General features: G+C 34.8%; 7 non-coding genes across 7 annotated transcripts; all 7 read left to right on the top strand.

The window, feature by feature from the left end:
- The first annotated feature begins 4,028 nt into the window (after positions 1 to 4,028).
- Trnar-ccu (transfer RNA arginine (anticodon CCU)) lies at positions 4,029 to 4,101 on the top strand. Its single transcript has one exon. It is a non-coding gene; the product is annotated as a tRNA-Arg (tRNA).
- Positions 4,102 to 4,200: 99 nt separating this feature from the next.
- Positions 4,201 to 4,273, top strand: Trnar-ccu (transfer RNA arginine (anticodon CCU)). The gene has a single exon. It is a non-coding gene; the product is annotated as a tRNA-Arg (tRNA).
- Positions 4,274 to 4,372: 99 nt separating this feature from the next.
- Trnar-ccu (transfer RNA arginine (anticodon CCU)) lies at positions 4,373 to 4,445 on the top strand. The gene has a single exon. It is a non-coding gene; the product is annotated as a tRNA-Arg (tRNA).
- Positions 4,446 to 4,544: 99 nt separating this feature from the next.
- Positions 4,545 to 4,617, top strand: Trnar-ccu (transfer RNA arginine (anticodon CCU)). Its single transcript has one exon. It is a non-coding gene; the product is annotated as a tRNA-Arg (tRNA).
- Positions 4,618 to 4,714: 97 nt separating this feature from the next.
- Trnar-ccu (transfer RNA arginine (anticodon CCU)) lies at positions 4,715 to 4,787 on the top strand. Its single transcript has one exon. It is a non-coding gene; the product is annotated as a tRNA-Arg (tRNA).
- Positions 4,788 to 4,884: 97 nt separating this feature from the next.
- Trnar-ccu (transfer RNA arginine (anticodon CCU)) lies at positions 4,885 to 4,957 on the top strand. Its single transcript has one exon. It is a non-coding gene; the product is annotated as a tRNA-Arg (tRNA).
- A 273-nt stretch (positions 4,958 to 5,230) lies between these two features.
- On the top strand, positions 5,231 to 5,303 carry Trnar-ccu (transfer RNA arginine (anticodon CCU)). Its single transcript has one exon. It is a non-coding gene; the product is annotated as a tRNA-Arg (tRNA).
- The last annotated feature ends 16,916 nt before the right edge of the window (positions 5,304 to 22,219 follow it).

Raw genomic sequence — 22,219 nt, forward strand, 5'->3', positions numbered from 1 at the left:
TTCCTCCCCCGCCAATTAGAACAATTAGAAATTCCGCCTTGTTTCTAATAGATCTTTAGTATAGACGTTGTTGGCGTGTTTTCTTCAGCAGTGAAGATCCATAACATTTCTTCATTTTTTGAAATAGATTTTTGATAAACGGCATAAATATCACAAATATTAGAACCGTCAACCATCATCTCAAGTGCAATACTTTTCTTGTATGTTTTCTCTCTTTTTCCTTTCTCACCAATAAATTGGTATTATTAATCAGAACACAAAATTAATAAGATTGTATTTAAATTATTGTGAACACTCATAGTACCACAACATTGCAATATAAATGAACAATAAAGTATGAATGCTAAAGAAGAATTAACCCAAGGCATATAGAATGTCGAGTGCTGTCAACAGAGGGTATAGAGTAAGAAGAAAAACGAAAAAGAAACGACCAGAAATTATATATTTTAAATGAATATACATCGAAGAACACATTCATACGAGTACAAACATACACAGTATTGGGTCAGTGGTTCTTGAGATACAGTTACCGAGATATATTACGACAATTTATACTTGATTGGCTTTTGAGCTATAAGATGAACCCTCCGCCGCATGTAAAGTTCTAAGATCGGTTTCCTTTCTCTTTTCCTTTTATATTTTTTTATGTATTTGTTTTCTAGAAACACCTATCGATAACACACCTTACACCGTGTATAGCCTTGAGCTCAGTGATCACTGAGTACAAGAATGGGCTAAATACAGACAAAAAGATCGAAATATCGTTTGCTTTTTGCCCGAAATCGCCCCAAGTTAGTCGCAAACGTCGATATTACGGGTTTCACATGTCCTTGGCAGGGACCCCGTGTCACTCGTAGACTTGACTCAAGACTAAACGTTATTGCAAGTGTACAGTATTCTTTCATCTGCTTTAAAAGAAACGCATGGTTTTTGTAAAACAAATTGGAAAACATGTTCGTAGTGGCTCAACAGCTGACTATTTATGTTCGTTCTCGGTTATTTCTGAAGTGCTGATGAATTTTTTTTATATTAAACTCAGCTTGGAATGTTGTTTTGCACTTCGACTGGGCTACCTTAAAAAGGGTTGAATGAAAATATTGATTTATTGCTATCTTTAGTAGATAGCAAAAAAAAAAAAAAAAAAAAATCCGCTACGCTGAAAACATATTACTTTCCAAATTTGCTTTATTCAGAATATTTTCTTATTAATTTAGGATTCCAAATTAATATTTAAAGATTGACAGCCCCCTGTTGAAGCTACGCGTTCAGTGTACTTGGCATATAGCTATATCACGTGTGCGACATAATGATTAAAAACCAATAAAAGACAAACAAACAACAAATATCAAACAAAGTAGTCTCGACATTGCTAGTTTCAGTATAAATATAATGTCTTTAATGTCGAAAGCGGGACTGTCTTCAGTATAGAAAGACTTTTCAAGGCTATCTTTACATAGACCTACACTGCTATCTTCAGTAGATAGCATACCGTATGCATGCTGAAGATGCAGAATGTCGTAAGACTACAGATAGTCTGCTACTCGGCCCTGATTTGGTAAAATGATCTAACTTGAAATTAAAATCACTCTTGCGAGAAAAAGAGCTTTAATGTTTGAACACTTGACGTTTTTTCTTTTTGAATAAAATAAATTATTAAACAGATCTAGTGTCTTAGAAAATATAACAATCTCATTATTTGGTGGCATGGTGGTGATTTTAGGATGTCACAAATGGAAAGAGCGCCCTCACATTACCCATGATATGGATTTATCTCAAAATGTCCCAATTTCAAGTTAGATCGTTTTACCAAATCAGGGCCGTACTGACCATTATCGCATTGCCAAACTCCGGAGCCAAACTACATTATTTTATTTCGCTCTACTAAATAGCTCTTCTAGGACTCTCAGATCGCTCTAGCAAATAGCTCTTTTAAGGCTCTCAGATCGCGCCATACCAAAAAGCTCTTCTAATAGCTCTCATGTCGCTCTATACTAAACATCTCCTCTGCAGTTCTTAAGTTGCTCTACCAAATGGCTCTTTTAAGGTTCTCAGATTGCTCTACCAAATATAGCTCTGCTACTCTCAGATCCCTCTACCAAATAGCTCTTGTACTCTCAGTCTCAGATACCAAGTAGTTCCCCATATATCTTGTTTGTTTGTTTGTTTGTTTGTTTGTTCATCTCATGGGTCTCACTGAAAAAAGCTCTCCATGTTTTTTTCTGGGATATTTTATGTTCCCAATCTCTAGTTAAGGTATGTTGTGCTTTTTTACCTTTAATTTTCCCAAAACAGCAAAACCTGTAGTGATCTGCGGGAAGTCTAGAAGTTGACTCTGCGTAGTGCCAACCCAATAATCGCCGATGGCCTGCTGTACACATTATCTCACTGAGACGTGTTGCATTTCCATTATCCACTAGTTGACTACCGCTCCAGGCCCAGTTGTCGAAGAATTTCCCAATTTATGGCGTTTTGTATTCCAAATTGATTCCAGCAATGACTCAATATTTCATATTATGCTGCAGAGGATATGTAAGGGAATTGTTGTCGGTGCCATACAGGTAAAGATTTTTACAGGAAACCGACAAGAGTTCAACGCTTTATTAATCTTCTATTTGCGCAGACGACACAAAAATGTGACAAACTTTAGAATATATGATTTTATCACATTTCATTAAATCATCACAAAAACGTGTGTGTAAAGTACAAACAGGCAAAGTCTATCATGTAATTGGATGAGTGGTTCTTGGTAGCCTTTTGTGTTTATTCAAGAATTAATGTTTGAAAAAATTAAAAACAAAGTCACCGACTATGAGGATTACTGTCTAATAGAAACAAAACATGTCTTCTTAATACGAATAGTATAGAATCCGTATACCTTTGTCATGTTCTTTTGAACAAGTTATATGTTCGTCTTATGATGTTGATTTCAAATGTATCAGATCATTTAAAGTTGACTTACTAACGGAATTTCTTGCAGGTTTTTTTTACAATTTAGGAATGCTATAAAAAAACGCGCTTCCATTTTTCCGCACGCACGGTAAGGGTTAAACAAATAAATGTTTAAGTGGTATACAATAAATGAAATACATATAATGGGATTTTTGACATCAATGGATTTTTCTCTCATTCGTTGTCTGTATTTAAGACATAAATTTTTAATGCTATCCCACATCATTTTGTATAGTTTATTTTTGGGTAAATTTTGCCATTAAAAACCTCTAACTGTGTTAAAGATGATCATTTGTTGTCATTTCGATGATTTCGTATTAAATAAACATTGTTTTCCACTGATATTTTTTTAACACAACACAAAATCAACAAAAAATTGTGTTGCTAATGACTGCTAATATAATGTATTAGCATATCTGACGCTAACAGGTGATATCGCTAATGGCGCTCATGGTGCTATCATACGGTAGCGCTAATATTGTGTCTTCCACAGACTTAGAATATTTTCATATTTCGCACAATGACGCGCTAATGACCGCTACACTATGCTAATAACGCTGTTAGCGCTAATAGGGCGTCTTCCCCAGACTTTTTTTTAATTTTAGAACAATTGCGAATGACGCGCTAATGACCACTGTTATATTAACGTTATAAGCAAAGAGGTGATATTAGCACTAATGGCGCTCATGGCGCTATCATGCGCTATTAGCGCTAATAGCGCGTCTCCCAGACTTAGAGTATTTTCATTTTAGTACAATGACCGTTACTACCGTTTTAGCACATCTGACGCTAACCGGTGTTATTAGCGCTATTAGCGCTTCTTCCTGAGACTTTTAACATAATTGCGAATCGCGCTAAAAGCCAGTGGCGAATTGCAGAATTAGCACTTTTTGGCTAGCGTTGCAATTAGCGCTACGTTTCATAGACTCTATAATATTATACTAATTTCATGCTATAGAGGTATTAGCAAAATTGCGCTAATAGCCAATCCCGCACCTTCCTCGATTTCTCATTGGTGATCAAACTGATTACGTAACGACGGTATTTTATTTCTTACAATCTCATTGTTAATTGCAAGAGCCCCTGTGGCCTAATGGATAAGGCGTCGGTTTCCTAAACCGAAGATTGCGGGTTCGAGTCCCGCCAGGGGTATTTGATATATTTTTAGTTTCACATACTTTACTATTTTGATTGTTGTTAGATTTGAATAAAAACCTACATGTTGCCTATGCACCGACAAGTTACATCGGAGCCTCTGTGGCCTAATGGAGAAGGTGTCGGTCTCCTAAACCGAAGATTGCGGGTTCGAGTCCCGCCAGGGGTATTTGATATATTTTTACTTTCACATACTTTACTATTTTGATTGTTGTTAGATTTGAATAAAAACCTACATGTTGCCTATGCACCGACAAGTTACATCGGAGCCTCTGTGGCCTAATGGAGAAGGTGTCGGTCTCCTAAACCGAAGATTGCGGGTTCGAGTCCCGCCAGGGGTATTTGATATATTTTTACTTTCACATACTTTACTATTTTGATTGTTGTTAGATTTGAATAAAAACTTACATGTTACCTATGCACCGACAAGTTACATCGGAGCCCCTGTGGCCTAATGGAGAAGGTGTCGGTCTCCTAAACCGAAGATTGCGGGTTCGAGTCCCGCCAGGGGTATTTAATATATTTTTAATTTTCCCCTACTTTACTGTTTTTTTGGTCAGATTTGAATAAATAGTTACATGTTGCCTATGCACCGACAAGTTACATCAGAGCCCCTGTGGCCTAATGGAGAAGGCGTCGGTCTCCTAAACCGAAGATTGCGGGTTCGAGTCCCGCCAGGGGTATTTAATATATTTTTAGTTTTCACCTACTTTACTGTTTTTTTGGTCAGATTTGAATAAATAGTTACATGTTGCCTATGCACCGACAAGTTACATCAGAGCCCCTGTGGCCTAATGGAGAAGGCGTCGGTTTCCTAAACCGAAGATTGCGGGTTCGAGTCCCGCCAGGGGTATTTGATATGTTTTTAGTTTCACATACTTTACTATTTGTTGGTCAGATTTGAATAAATGGTTACATGTTGCCTATGCACCGACAAGTTATATCGGAGCCCCTGTGTCCTAATGGAGAAGCCGTCGGTCTCCTAAACCGAAGATTGCCGGTTCGAGTCACGCCAGGGGTATTTAATATATTTTTAGTTCGACATAAGCCTACTTTATAATTTTTTTTGGTTATATTTGAATAAATACTTACATGTTGTCTGTGCGCCTACGAGTTATATATCACAGCCCCTGTGGCCTAATGGAGAAGGCGTCGGTCTCCTAAACCGAAGACTGTGGGTTCGAGTCCCACCAGGGGTATTTGATATTTTTATTTGCTTAATTTGCTTATTCAGTCAGCTACCTGCACAACCGATTCTTTTGTTCTGCAAGGCTCACTCAGTCATTTAATGAGGCAATACAAACGATCGAAATTGGTGTTGAAATGAGCAAAATTTTGAGTTACACCTTTTCAGTGTAAAAATTTTTTCTCAGCCAAATGAAAAGCAATAATTTTCATTTTTTCAGTAAATGGCTGGAAAAACTATAATGCTTGATACTGATTTTTTTTTTTTTTTCCTGGTGTTAAACTTAGGCCTGACATTCAGTCATTTAGTGTAAGATATTCGATTTTTATAGGCTTCAGCTCGGCCCGCGAGCTTTTTCTTGGATCAACCTTTTAGCTTTTCAAAGTAATATAGTTCGCTAATGAAGGATTTTCCCCAACTTTCTAAAGCACATCACCGTGAGCTATATATCATAGTTTTGTCAGAATTTCCGTTTTGATTTCACCATCTTTCACTGTCGGCTGAAAAAATTTCTAAATCAACACGTGAAATCTAAAGGCTAGTACTAGCATTGTGGATCGATATCCCTGGGTTTAATAGGAATACCGGCATGGCTATAGTGTTGCCAGAACTTCAATATAGCAAAGAAATTCCCAGACCTATAGCGCTCCTACTGATCATGTTTAACCAGAACACCCAATTGGGGATTTAATCGCTGGTCGGGCAATTTGCTTTCAATGAAAAATTGACCTGGATAACAACAAAGGAAATATCGACTATTTCTGCTGGTTGCTCTCGAGATAAAAGTACTCACCATTGCCTACTTTTACTTAGTTTGACATTTTCTGAGCATGAATGGAAAAAGGGTAAAACAAAAACGGAAATTCTGACAAAACTATAACATATAGACCCACACGATGTGCTTTACAGAGGTGGGAAATATCTTTCTTTAGCATACTATGTTAGTTTGAGACGCTAAAACATGAATTCCGTAAAAAGCTCGCAGGCGAATTCAAGGCCTATAAAAATCAAAAATATCACACTAAAAGACACAATTTGATGCTTAATTTTAACACCAGGATTTAAAAAAAAATGTATATCCAAGCACCAAGTTTTTAACTGACATTACTGAAGAAAAAAAAATATTGCTTTATATTTGACCGAGAAAATTAATTTCATAGCAAAAAGGTGTATCTCTGAATTGTGCTGATTTTTACATGTATCGATCGACTTTTAGCGCGACTAAGCATTTCTAAAGAATTGGTTGTCCAGGCGGCAGACTGTATTTGACTACGGTTTATGTTGTTTGTTTGCATCTCTTTTTAGATCAACCTGCACACCCCACTGTTGTGACATGCCCACCATTTCAGCAAAAAATATGCACTTTTTATTTGAATGGGTCTTCAACTTTGTCCATAATGCTATTTTCCTAGGGTTTTTTTGTTGTTTTTTTTTTTTTTTTTTTGGTTTTTTTTTTGACAAATATCTATTTGATCAAATACATTATTTAACGAGTTATCCTTCACTTTTTAGTAACTTGTACTCATTTTTTTACACTTTCGTTGGGATCACTGAATGGTCCTTTAAAGGCATTGATAATTTTATATTAAAGTAAGAATAACTGATTTACTCTGATAGTATTCGTTTGATTGACTTTATTTTAACAGAATGCAAATTTGATCATAAAAACACTAGGCCTGTTGATGTTGTCAACGTATAGGAATCGTATACTAAACATGGTTCACATTGCAGGTCAAATTTTATATCTTGTAAAGTCCTATTTGGTTTTTTCAGGTGCCGTGGGATGGTCCAGGGCAGATTGCGAATCGATTGCCTACGCCGTATATAGAAGGATGTGGCATTGATTTTCTTCTAGAAGATGTAATGGGAAAAAGAACAGGCCATGTCCGCCAAAGTATTGACCGATCTGAAGCAGATCAAGACACTGTTGCTTGAGCTATTTAAGTCAAAAGGGTGTAGCGTGTTTCATACTAGACCAACATCATACTTTCTTCTTTCTTGGATTTTGAAATCTTCATAATATACATGCCCTACGCAAAAAGGATGCATTTGATCACGAAATTAAAGCAACCGAACTGTCTTTCTGCTTATTTTGTTATATCTTTTATGTACAATTATACAAGACATCACATCGTTTGGATTTATACATAGGATACAACTTTCTTCAGTGGAAAATAAGATGGAATGATAATGATATACACTAGGGCAAAAGGAAGTATAAACATTGAAATTCAAATGTAAGTTACGTCCTTAAGCTGGCCAGGAAACTGTTGCTATTTGCACTGCCCTGTGTATAATAAAATAGGAAATGAAAATAGATTATAAGGAAAGTCTCTGCGCGGATTTTGATTGGGATTTCTGCGTAGACAGTTGAAATCAGTATGTGGTTTTTTTTGCGATGTGTAAATAAGTACGGCTACTTTCTTCTGATTATGCTGTTTTAAATTGTTGCTCTAGCAACAGAATTTACTCTCTCTTTATCCAAAGGCTGACCCAAATTAGTCATGATTTTTGTTGGGAGTGGCCTTCTTTTCATTCTTCTTTATCTTTAATTTTGTTTCGCTCTTTTCTTTCCAAATAGGTCAAGCATGTTTATAGGCTTTTTTTTAGTCTGGTTTAAGCATTTCCCTTGAGTCTGGTCCCATTAAGACTCGCGTGTATCTCCACACGTTGCGATCGTTTAAACAAACATTTAAAAAAGGATATTGGCATGTTATCTTTAAAACATTATACAAATAAAAGAAATAAAATAAAATTATCAATTAAAAATTGCAAAAAGTTCAACATTTTGTAAATATTGATAATGTGATATTCAAATCAAAATTAAGACTTTTTCTTTGAACAAGTTTATTAGGAATGTTAATTATAACTGTGTATTTTATTAATTTTGAACCATTCATAAGAAAAATGAAGATGTTAAACTCACATTACGCCACTAAAATGTGAGTTTGACATCTTTATTTTAGGAGTTGTTCCAAATTAACAACATCCACAAAGTCAAGACTGTTTAAAAAGTTTAAACAAGTTAACAAATATTGTTTTGGGTACATTTTACACTTTGAAACTTTGTAACTGATGCATGTTTAAAAAAAAGAAAAAAGATAAAAAAAAGTTTTGAAAGATGTTATTTTCAACGACTGAAAACAAACAATGAACACAAAATTATTAAGTTGCTTGAGCGATGTGTATATAATTTCAAAATAAGAATATCTGTATTAATTTGCTTGCTTAAACAAAGAATAAAACTAACGCTATGACAGATTAATTCAATATTGCATGCACGAGGGCGCTAATCACACATAACACATCGTCGGCAACATTTCCCAGCGACTCTTTTTTTTTCCAATTACCGCCACATTTCACAATTGTTTTATAATATTATTCGGAATGTCGAGACACGAATCGAGTTAATTTGATACCGCGTCATACTTAAAGTATTATAAATAAGCTCTCTAAATCTTTACAACCCGATTAAGATCCTGCCTGACATGCATTAGTCATGGCTGCTATCTACTGAAGATAGTAAGCACCGTATGACTTGATTTTCAACATGGGGTTCACGATTCAGTGATTCTATACAAATAAAAAAAGCCACAGGCTAAAATAAAATGTTGAACCCGAATCAATATAAATATTTTCGTAGGAGAAATGATTCATAATGAAGATTATTAATTCTTATTTTGAAGAAGATTGTAAGGTGGCTTTTAATTGGTGGGTGTAATCGAATTTTAAACTGGTACTAAGATGTACATATATTTATTGCTTTATTTATAACAGTCGGTCCAAGCCAGGTAAAGCCCAATAGTGCTCAGAGGCTACTAAATTCAAGGGATGCCAACCGTACTTTACGGGACAGGAATATGGGATGGCCAAATGATGTCGGTCTGAATTAAGCCCAAATACCTACAAACTATGGGGCAATATATAAGACAACAACGATTCAAAATCATTCAGTATTTGATAGCAAAATAACAAGAAAAGCATATGAAAAACAGTTTAAAAAAAGAAGAAGAAGAAAAGAAAAGAAAAGCATATGGAAAGGGAAATGTAAACGTAAACATTGACACAACCAACTCAGATAGAGCAAGCAAAGAAGGAAACAAAACAAAGACAAAAACGAATTCAAAATCGATGAAAATCATCATACATATATACAAAAAGTACTTGTTATTCGCAAACATCCACATAGACAACAATAATCCAATTGCCAAAACAAACGGTCCATTTATTGTACATTTTTATCGGATACCGGCTGGCAATGTAAAGTATCATACTGAATAAAAGGAATGTGACAAAATTACAAAATAAACAGTTTGAGTGGAACAAAAAGGTTAAAACGATACTTTGACAGGAACATAAAGAAACAAAAACAATAAAACATCTAAACAATATCATGCAATGAATTGATGCCATACATAAAAAAGCACCCATCAGCAGTATTAACAAATTGAAGATAACATGCACTCGTATACTATCTACTGAAGATAGTATGCGCAATAGACTTATCAGCTTATGATAACAAGAACACTAATCGCTATCTACTGAAGATAGCATATAAAATATATGATGTCTATACCGTACTTTATATATCATTATAATAACTAAATACTATCTACTGAAGAATAGTATAGCACGTGCAATATAATACTGTCTACTGAAGACAGCATATACAACACATATGCTAACTAACGAATATAATGTATCACAATACTATACGAGTACGAACGTATCTTCTGAATATATTTTGTATACATTAAACTAAGCGATTTACAGAAGATATCATATACAAACAACAAAATGAAAGCAAGGATCCATATAATAAATGCTATAAATAATAATTATTATATATGCAAATAAAGAAGAAAACATAAAATAATATATTATATAACTGTACTGAGAATTTTATTATAAATAGATAACTACGAGTATCTACTGAAGAATATTGTATAGAATGTGCGACGTTAGGCTATACCATACTGAAGTTAATGTGTGCAATAAACGTTATCTACTGAAGATAGCACAAACAGGAACAGAAGTTTATATATTTTATATCTATAAACATTTGATGTCAACTCTTAAAGATAAGATATACGAGTCGTACAATCAATGCTATCTACTGAAGATAGCTGTACAATAAAAGCTATACGGTATAAACGAATGACAGTACCGTATTCAGTGTAATCTATTGGATTATATTACTGGATTATATTATTGGTTATTATTATTCTACTGAATAATAGAAGCTATCCACTAAAGATAACAAAAATAATACGAGATATCTATGTTGTATCGCTCTATAATCGAAAATAGCATTGTACTACCGTAGTCTAAACTAAGCAACTTTGTACACACACCACTCATTCTTTATTGAAAATGTATTTAGATGAAAACTTTTCCTGACCACTGCAATAAACAAGTGTTATCTACTGAAGATAGTAATATTGCAGATTCAGCCTTAAATATTAAGACGACAAATATTACAGACTTGTGAAGAACCCTACGCATATTCATAAAATATATCATTAACAAACAAATTATTCAGTATGCCCAAATTTTATTTTGTCATGATGTCAAAACCCAGAAGCGATAGCTTTTAAGCGTCATAAAAACTTTAACTGTAGGCCTTAAAAATAAAAGAATAAACAAAAAATAAAATAAAGAGTTTTGGATTCGTGCAGACTCATACTAATAGCGAACTAAATCAGTGTAATACAGTGAGTAATCTTCCGCCGTGTCTGCAACAGTTTCTCTTAGCATCTAACGAAGAAAAAAATCGATTTCTCACTCGGCTTGAAATATTCCATCTAAGGCACTTGTTCGCCACTCGCTAATATTTTATCGGAATTACGCTATACTTAAACCGGAAATTTTAACACTCAATCCGATTTACGCATACATATCAAAAAATGAAAATCTTCATAAAAATAATATCGTAACTGGGCAAAGATCGAGAGATATGAGAGAGCAATATTTCTACAGTTTGTCTCATGCACTATGATGAGCATGGTTTAAAAATGATTAAAAACAGACCAAAATAACAAAAGTTGATCATTTTCAATGTTAATTATCTCCACGCGGGTGTCGACTGCAGACGACAAGTTTCAAATTTTGTTTTATAAATTCAAAAATTTCAGAAATGTACATTTTCATGACCATATTTGGAATCAGCATGAAAATTGCATTAAAATGAGTACAAACAAGCCTAGTATTGATTCAGTGGTTCTTAAGATAGCTCTTGATATTTTGAGAAAATATCTCAAAACTTGGACATTTGTGTTGAAGCCTATGGCTAGAACGCAGAGCATATAGATCGTATATGAGATCTACTTGAAAATGCATTCACATACGTACAAACATGCCTAGTATTTGTTTGAGATAACCTTTTTCATATATTGGAAAAAATCTGAGCGATGGCTATCCTCGTATAAGCTTTAAGAGCGCGAGCGAGCGTTCATTGAATTCAGGGCCAGATGGTACATTATTACCAGCAATGTGATTCCGCGACGTTGGTGTAGTGGAAACAAACTGATTGGACCCTTACTGCAATTATGGCAAAGTGGGTTTCACAGTGCATATGAAGCGTAAAGGAATCGTATACAAACTACTGAAGTAGAGCTGGGATGGTCTGAGTATGTTTGGTTGAATGGTTGCAGACCTTTGCTTTGTATATCGCAGGTTATATTCAACAGTTCCTGCAGGGCTATTAGTAATATCCATAGTGAGTCTCATGCTCTGTGTGAATTTTGCTTCTATTTATTTAATATCACATGTTAATGACAACATTTAAATATAAAACACTTGAGTTATATTTTATAGTATCTTCTGTGAAATGTTACTTTGCGTCTAAAAAGACTGTTTTCTTGAACAGATCGTCAACAGCATGGCAAAGTCACTCAACTATACCTATTGTGAGAACGATTAGTAAATGATATGTATAAGCAAACAATGTCAGTTTTCCAGACGCTGGATGTCAACGCACGTATGAACGCTCGGCCCATACTTGGTATAATACGCCACCAATTGACACTTAAAAGAGGTATAAAGAAATAAGCCCGCGTCTATGCTATAGTATTTAAGATTTGCCATATCGGCAGACTTGTTCCCCGTTTTTCCTCATCAAAACTGAGATTCTGGTATCATAAGAAAGCTCAGATTGTTCTTATCACCCGTAAAATGTAACGCATGAGATAAGTTTCGTTTAGATAGTATCAACAAAAACGTGGTAAAAAGTGGTGAACAGCAATGAAAGTATACTTAAATAAATATTTAAGCTTAGTATGACCATGACGCTAAACAGGAGTATATATATTTTCCTGGCATGTCAAGTATGATAATTTTCTAGTATAGGATACGTGTACCACGAAGAGGAAAAGTTGAACTTAACTTAAGTTTAATCTAAAGTGTTTTCTATTATGAAGTGTTAGAATGCATCGATAATGGGAAGCTTAACTCTAGTGTATGGTAAAAGAAAGTACGCATCTGTATAATTGCATATTGGATGCATCATTTTAGCATGAGATGATTAAAAACAGACCAAAATAACAAAAGTTGATCATTTTCAATGTTAATTATCTCCACGCGGGTGTCGACTGCAGACGACAAGTTTCAAATTTTGTTTTATAAATTCAAAAATTTCAGAAATGTAAATTTTCATGACCATATTTGGAATCAGCATGAAAATTGCATTAAAATGAGTACAAACAAGCCTAGTATTGATTCAGTGGTTCTTAAGATAGCTCTTGATATTTTGAGAAAATATCTCAAAACTTGGACATTTGTGTTGAAGCCTATGGCTAGAACGCAGAGCATATAGATCGTATATGAGATCTACTTGAAAAATGCATTCACATACGTACAAACATGCCTAGTATTTGTTTGAGATAACCTTTTTCATATATTGGAAAAAATCTGAGCGATGGCTATCCTCGTATAAGCTTTAAGAGCGCGAGCGAGCGTTCATTGAATTCAGGGCCAGATGGTACATTATTACCAGCAATGTGATTCCGCGACGTTGGTGTAGTGGAAACAAACTGATTGGACCCTTACTGCAATTATGGCAAAGTGGGTTTCACAGTGCATATGAAGCGTAAAGGAATCGTATACAAACTACTGAAGTAGAGCTGGGATGGTCTGAGTATGTTTGGTTGAATGGTTGCAGACCTTTGCTTTGTATATCGCAGGTTATATTCAACAGTTCCTGCAGGGCTATTATTAATATCCATAGTGAGTCTCATGCTCTGTGTGAATTTTGCTTCTATTTATTTAATATCACATGTTAATGACAACATTTAAATATAAAACACTTGAGTTATATTTTATAGTATCTTCTGTGAAATGTTACTTTGCGTCTAAAAAGACTGTTTTCTTGAACAGATCGTCAACAGCATGGCAAAGTCACTCAACTATACCTATTGTGAGAACGATTAGTAAATGATATGTATAAGCAAACAATGTCAGTTTTCCAGACGCTGGATGTCAACGCACGTATGAACGCTCGGCCCATACTTGGTATAATACGCCACCAATTGACACTTAAAAGAGGTATAAAGAAATAAGCCCGCGTCTATGCTATAGTATTTAAGATTTGCCATATCGGCAGACTTGTTCCCCGTTTTCCTCATCAAAACTGAGATTCTGGTATCATAAGAAAGCTCAGATTGTTCTTATCACCCGTAAAATGTAACGCATGAGATAAGTTTCGTTTAGATAGTATCAACAAAAACGTGGTAAAAAGTGGTGAACAGCAATGAAAGTATACTTAAATAAATATTTAAGCTTAGTATGACCATGACGCTAAACAGGAGTATATATATTTTCCTGGCATGTCAAGTATGATAATTTTCTAGTATAGGATACGTGTACCACGAAGAGGAAAAGTTGAACTTAACTTAAGTTTAATCTAAAGTGTTTTCTATTATGAAGTGTTAGAATGCATCGATAATGGGAAGCTTAACTCTAGTGTATGGTAAAAGAAAGTACGCATCTGTATAATTGCATATTGGATGCATCATTTTAGCATGAGATGATTAAAAACAGACCAAAATAACAAAAGTTGATCATTTTCAATGTTAATTATCTCCACGCGGGTGTCGACTGCAGACGACAAGTTTCAAATTTTGTTTTATAAATTCAAAAATTTCAGAAATGTAAATTTTCATGACCATATTTGGAATCAGCATGAAAATTGCATTAAAATGAGTACAAACAAGCCTAGTATTGATTCAGTGGTTCTTAAGATAGCTCTTGATATTTTGAGAAAATATCTCAAAACTTGGACATTTGTGTTGAAGCCTATGGCTAGAACGCAGAGCATATAGATCGTATATGAGATCTACTTGAAAAATGCATTCACATACGTACAAACATGCCTAGTATTTGTTTGAGATAACCTTTTTCATATATTGGAAAAAATCTGAGCGATGGCTATCCTCGTATAAGCTTTAAGAGCGCGAGCGAGCGTTCATTGAATTCAGGGCCAGATGGTACATTATTACCAGCAATGTGATTCCGCGACGTTGGTGTAGTGGAAACAAACTGATTGGACCCTTACTGCAATTATGGCAAAGTGGGTTTCACAGTGCATATGAAGCGTAAAGGAATCGTATACAAACTACTGAAGTAGAGCTGGGATGGTCTGAGTATGTTTGGTTGAATGGTTGCAGACCTTTGCTTTGTATATCGCAGGTTATATTCAACAGTTCCTGCAGGGCTATTAGTAATATCCATAGTGAGTCTCATGCTCTGTGTGAATTTTGCTTCTATTTATTTAATATCACATGTTAATGACAACATTTAAATATAAAACACTTGAGTTATATTTTATAGTATCTTCTGTGAAATGTTACTTTGCGTCTAAAAGACTGTTTTCTTGAACAGATCGTCAACAGCATGGCAAAAGTCACTCAACTATACCTATTGTGAGAACGATTAGTAAATGATATGTATAAGCAAACAATGTCAGTTTTCCAGACGCTGGATGTCAACGCACGTATGAACGCTCGGCCCATACTTGGTATAATACGCCACCAATTGACACTTAAAAGAGGTATAAAGAAATAAGCCCGCGTCTATGCTATAGTATTTAAGATTTGCCATATCGGCAGACTTGTTCCCCGTTTTTCCTCATCAAAACTGAGATTCTGGTATCATAAGAAAGCTCAGATTGTTCTTATCACCCGTAAAATGTAACGCATGAGATAAGTTTCGTTTAGATAGTATCAACAAAAACGTGGTAAAAAGTGGTGAACAGCAATGAAAGTATACTTAAATAAATATTTAAGCCTAGTATGACCATGACGCTAAACAGGAGTATATATATTTTCCTGGCATGTCAAGTATGATAATTTTCTAGTATAGGATACGTGTACCACGAAGAGGAAAAGTTGAACTTAACTTAAGTTTAATCTAAAGTGTTTTCTATTATGAAGTGTTAGAATGCATCGATAATGGGAAGCTTAACTCTAGTGTATGGTAAAAGAAAGTACGCATCTGTATAATTGCATATTGGATGCATCATTTTAGCATGAGATCCCAGCTAGAATGTGTTTACTGTCAGTGTTGGGCTCACTCATCACTTGTTGAACTGTTCGCTTGTCTTATCGCGTTGTCGCCCATCACAAACAACTGGCTGAATGCTCACTCACTCACATACATGCAAAGTTATATAAAAGACGTTAATTTAATCCTCTCCCATGATGCAATACGGCATGAAACAAAAGTATATTTTTTTAACAACTAACAAACTTACCTCACTTACATTATTGTAGAAATAATTAATTTCATACTAAATTGTATTTTCCAAAACATACTCAATTAATACGATATCGTGGTTATAGGGTTCGGATTTTGGCTGGGGGTGGCTTGAAACATGGCGTCAGTGATAATAAATTTGCTCCGTTTTCTGGTACAGTACCCCAATGGTTTATGGGATATCTTTAATGATACCTATAAGTTAGCTCTTTTAACTCCAGCAATAGAGAGGATTAGTCCGTCTTTTACCATAACGCTCTGTCTTAGGTAAGAAACGTCGGAAACTCACCCACGGGACGCTTCGTCAGTTCAATTATTCATCGTCCCATCTCCCGACTGACGATATGGAACAAAAAGATACTGCACATTACATAGCAGTAATTAATGGAGTGGAGGAGTTGAGATGGGAAGACATGTTTACACGGAGCGCAACAGTGTATACACTCAATGCACTCTCAATTTAAGATGAAAATCGTTGCTATACTTTTGAAGGATGTTCTTGTTGGCAAGATGCTTACTTTAGCGACCAGCACAACTGATGAAAATTTCAACTGCTATTGGTGATACGTTACATCACTGGAGTGCCAATGTCTATTCGTAGACGCATGTTTGAGACACTGTAACATCAATCTCCTGCTTCTGTCGACAGGGTACTTTCCATACGACTTGGTACACAATTCTATCCTCAAAGTTGTTCGGAACCTGGAGCCAAAATTGATAAAAATTGAAATATTATACAATTTCGTGGTTATATGTCAAATCTACGTGAAAATGAATCAAAATGAGTACAAACATGCCTGGTACTGGTTCAGCGCTTCTGTAAATGGTCTTTTTTGTAATTTTAGATAAAGTGATCGTACATACAGTCATGTGGCGAACTCTTAACAAGACAAGAAAACGCCCAGCCATGTGGTATAACAATTGCTCTAAGTATTTCATAAATGACTCTTTTCACAAAAAATATTATAACACAATTCCATTATGAGGTGACTAAACTCTAACCCAAGGTGTCACAAAACAAATGATCTTCCGACAATCCCAAGTGCTCCGTTAAACAACAGATTTGAATTAAAATCATAATGCCCTAATAATAAACTCACAAAATACACTAACTTTTGTGAATTGCCTATTACCCATTTTCACACAGAAAATAGATTTTACTCACGTTTTGTTGGTTTTAAACAAATATGGCGGATGACCTCGGGGTCAAACCTGTAGGGATGTTTATCAACACTGATGCTCCACAGAAAAGGTATCTTGAGACCGATTTGGTGTCGTCTATTAGATAAACCTGTAGCCTGCGAACAAATCACCGCCAACTCCCCAAAGTTTTATCATCAACTCAGTTAAAACAGAGTAGTTATGGTAAAACGTCAAAACATCCATCGCGCGTGTTTTGAAATCAAAACTGTGAAATTCGTTTTGGGGTGCTTAATTTGGTTTGATTGGGCTTTTTATACTAAGCCGCGCGTATTCCCAAATTGCTCAACTGTTTACGTATTAATACATGCGTGAGAGATTCAATACCCAGGACGATCTTTTCAACGCTGTTTATCTTATTCTTTTTACTTTATATCAAATGTAGATGACGTTTTCTCTTCGTTATGGGGTGATCAACACGCGCGACAAACTTTTATAATTGTCATTTACGACAACCAACAGACACCAATGTTGTAACTACTTGTTCAAGATTGTGGAGTTGAAGAGCTACATTATGCTGAGAAATTGCTATAAAAGTGTTAGCAAATGTGCAGTGTAAGATAATAATAAACGACGTCTTCATTTGCTTCCTTAATTAACCCTAATGAGAACTATCTGCCAATTGGCCAAAATGAATATTGTGTCCAATTTTGAACCAATCAAGGAGTCTGCAAATGCAAGTTTGGCCATAAATAGTTTAAAGCCTAGTCATAATTGGCAATTGAAATGAGCATTTCAAGTTATCAACCAATCAGAAATGCTGTTAGATGACCAGTAGTGTCCCAGGGGTTAATAATGTCATTCCTGAATGTTAGCTGAAGCATAGTATTGGTCTAGCTAGCCCTGCACTGACTCGCAAAGTGCACAACAAGTTTAACGTCGATGAGAAAGATGTAGAGATAGAGCTACAAGGAAACAGACAGACGCACAGAAAGACAGACAGATACAGAGACAGAGACAAAGAGAAAGAAGGGAGATATTGTTGCATACAGACACATGCAGTTAGCCAGACAGATTGCAATTATTTTGTTTTCCAAGTTATGTTGTTGTTAAATCCTTAAATGTATGACACAAGGCGCTTGTAAGTAATGTGCGTTTTCCACTCTTCGGGTGCACACGCATAACACAAGAAAACAAATTATGCACAACAAGATGAGCAAATGGGACTAAAGGAATATTCAAGAAGTCTCCGGAAGCGCGATATGAATTTATGCATTTATTAAAAGTGCATACAAATTATCAAAATTCATATGTATGGCGATATTAGTTGTAAAATACCTGCAGATAAGACACGTCCTGGAGTGTAAAGTCGCGTCTCTTTGTAAGGCATGTCCAAAAATGTCTCATTGCAAGTAATTTGTTTCATTTACAGGCTTGCAGAAGGGCATTCTATATTATTGAATATATGTTTGTTTCTAAGATTGTATCTCACGAAATACACATGTTTATATTCCCATGTGTTCTATAATTGTCAAAGCATGTCTATTAGTTGCAAAAACATTTTATCGCGAAAAGTTTTTGGGCCCCCTTTTCAGATCTCAGCAATTTCAGGTCCCCTCCTTTTTGACATGAAAATTATGGGTCAACCCCATAGAAAAGCATATAAACCCAATTGTTCATTTTTTTCAGCCCCCCCTTAGGAGGGTCAAAACTTTTAAGGGCCTCCCCTTTTTGCATCAGGCCCCCCTAACAGGTGTTTGTGAACGGTCCCTAATCTTGACATTAAAAGGAAACACATTTTTTTAAAAGACCAATGCATGCATTTAGATACGCTATATCCACTATACCTGGGCTGAAAAGTGGAACTGAAAACCAGATTGTAACAATAGCTTCATGACTGGATTATACGAGATACATCCTATTAGTATTATCCTTTCGTTTTCTTCATTTTATCAAACTTTTCTACCATATGCATGTTTGAATGACAACATCAAATCGTATACAGAAACACGCCTTGTCATCTCTATACGCATCTCTCCATCTCTTCCACAACATTAACTCTAACACTCATGCCGATTCCATCATAATCATAACGAACCATTAAGGTTATTAATTATTTTAAACTGTTGTGATTTGGTAGTTCACAGCATCTTACGAATGGTAGTGAGCTTTGGCAAAAACTGCATTGCTCAATTCATAGCGAGCGTGTAGAAGAATTAAAATATCACAGATATACTTTTATAGGTGCTGCGGTTCTTGAGTTACGTTGTAAAGAGGGCTGAAACAACAACACTTTTGTAAAATGTACATAACTCATTAACAACAATAAATTAAGCTAGTTTGCAAAGTATACGATTTGTAGAACTAACTTTTGCAAAACATCAAGGTGTTAATTTTCAATAATATATTGATCTAGATAATAAAAATCGATTTTTAGGTGGCTTCGACCAACAATACCTCGTCTACCCTTAACTATATGTATTCCCACGATAGATATTACCCTGAAATATCTCCTCAGAAATTAACTTAAATGTCTTACTTCGGGGTAAAAGTACTGTGTCTTCAATAATGTATAGTTATTAACCCCCTCCCAATAAACCCATATAAGCGTTTTAGATGTGACTCATTCTCTACCTCCTCTTATAGTGTTGCTTTGGACAGAGAAATGCGATTTAATCTTCTATATTACCTACATCTTTTTGATTAATTTTGACTAGTGTTCACTACTGATTCCGATATATGTCACACAGTCATTTCTTGATATGAGAATTAAGCATTTAGACAAGCTATATTTTTAGATGAGTTTATGTTTATCTCAGAAATAACAGGGATTCAATTTGCTAAGTGATATGAGATTTTTTTTAACAATTTACGATGAGCTGAATTACTTGATGCGCACTTTGAATAGTACATGTATTTTTCTGGTATAAAATTAATTATGTACATGCAGCCACTATTGCCTTAACTGGTAAACAAAATATCAAAAAACATGCAAATTTTTCGAAATATTTACCAAATTTATCTCTTCTCGCTTCTTCTATTATAGCCGTAATAGTGTAAAGTACTACAGTTCAGTTTAGATATTCCTATATCAGATGCAGTTTATCAATTCAGTGGTTGGTAAAAAAAATCAACCCCCTGGACACTACTGGTCATATAGCAGCATTTTTGATTGGTTGATATCTTGAAATGCTCATTTCAATAGCCAATTATGACTCGGCTTTAAATTATTTATGGTCAAACTTGCATTTGCAGATAATCTTATTAATACCCTCCTTGATTGGTTCAAAATTGGACACAACATTCATTTTGGCCAATCGGAAGGTAGTTCTTATGGGATTAAGATGTTACAAAACAATTTGAAGCTGATAGGAAACCAATATTACGGTATATTCCAAAACACACACAAAACTTGTGATCGAAGAAAATCAACGGTATTTTACACCAAGTCCATAACTTTGTATCATATAACGTTGATGTTAATGATTCATAAGGTACCAACATCAAAATTTCTCGACATATATTCTACCAGGCAAATTTCTAAAATAACTAGAAGCAATCAGAAAATTATTTTACAAGTCTTAATAAATGAAATGCAATCAGCAGAAAATTAAACTGTTGTAGTCAAGTATTCACTGCGTATAATCTTGTCTAAATTGAAGTTGTTTTAATTGGAGTCCACTCTCTGACCTTGGCCATGTATAAGCATCGTCTAAATTGTCTTTGATTAATGCATGTAAGAATTTGCGGGCGGATTTTACCATGTAAAAAAACAACTAAAATTTATATTCTTATCTAAAATTGGTAGTCTACATCGAAAATGATGAACCAATATGAGGCACATTTGAATACATTTGGTATGTTTACTTTAATTTTGGTATTTATAACGTAAACTTTGACATTTTTGGAAAAAAAAATCAAAATGTTTATTAGAATGTCTTCTGTGCTGGTCATCCATAGAGCGTGGGTTAATCAGTAAAATACTTGTAGAATCCAATATGCAACATATGTTGTTGTTGCTGTTGTGGAGGAGTCTCTCTCTACTTATTTATATAAGATTGTTACACACGCATCACTTGTTTCGATTTAACCACCTGAGTGTCGTCTGATCATGACAAGGTCAAAAATTCTGCACAATTTTTAAAAAAATTCAGAATTTTAACATTTCAAGGTCATATTTGGAAAGTCCGTGCGGAATGTATTCAAATGAGTACAAACATGCCTAGTATTGGTCCAGTGGTTCTTGAGATTGCCACTCTTTTGTATCAAAAAAAGTGGATCAAAATGTAAAACGTGTGATGGCGTGCGAGCAAAGTTTTAGTCATAAAATATATCGCAAGGTAAGATAACATAATTTTTCCATCTGCGAGATTATTTTCGCTGTGCCATTTAAGAGTGACCTGAAAGACTATTCAATTAAAAAGATTGGGATATGCTCCATAAAATTATTCAATCTACTTGTAGAAAAAAAATTGTATATTAAAAAGAGAAAGAAAAGACAAAACAATATCTCTAGGTTGTTATTGGCCTAAGTGATTTTTTTTCAAGGGCGTTCAGGTTGTGATCCAATCAGGAATATACAAACATTTCCCTTGAGTGCGCCTTTTACCGGTTTGGTTGAAAATGGATAACAATAACACGCATTTTAAAAGCTTTTATTTGCTAGTTATGTGCGAGAATTTACCAGGCGTAATTGAAGCATAATTTCCAGTATTTCTCATTTTATGAACTAAACCACAATCAACATGATTTGACAAGGAATATAATATTGTGAAATAGTTTCTGAGATTTACTTTTATACAATGCGGTTACCACTCAAAAACATGGTATAATTAATAATTTCAACACAATAATTATAAATGCTTTATTTGAAATAACAGAAAATTAATAGCTAATCAGATATTGGTTATAACTTATTAAGCAAAGTCATCTATGATAATGAACAATAGGCGTGACATAATTTCGGAAAAAACTACAAACATAGGGAGTGGAGGCGGTAGGGGCACGTCCCAACAGAATTTCCACGGGGGACCCTTCTAA

The sequence above is a fragment of the Amphiura filiformis genome, chromosome 16 (assembly GCF_039555335.1).
Source record: "Amphiura filiformis chromosome 16, Afil_fr2py, whole genome shotgun sequence".
Lineage (NCBI taxonomy): Eukaryota > Metazoa > Echinodermata > Ophiuroidea > Amphilepidida > Amphiuridae > Amphiura > Amphiura filiformis.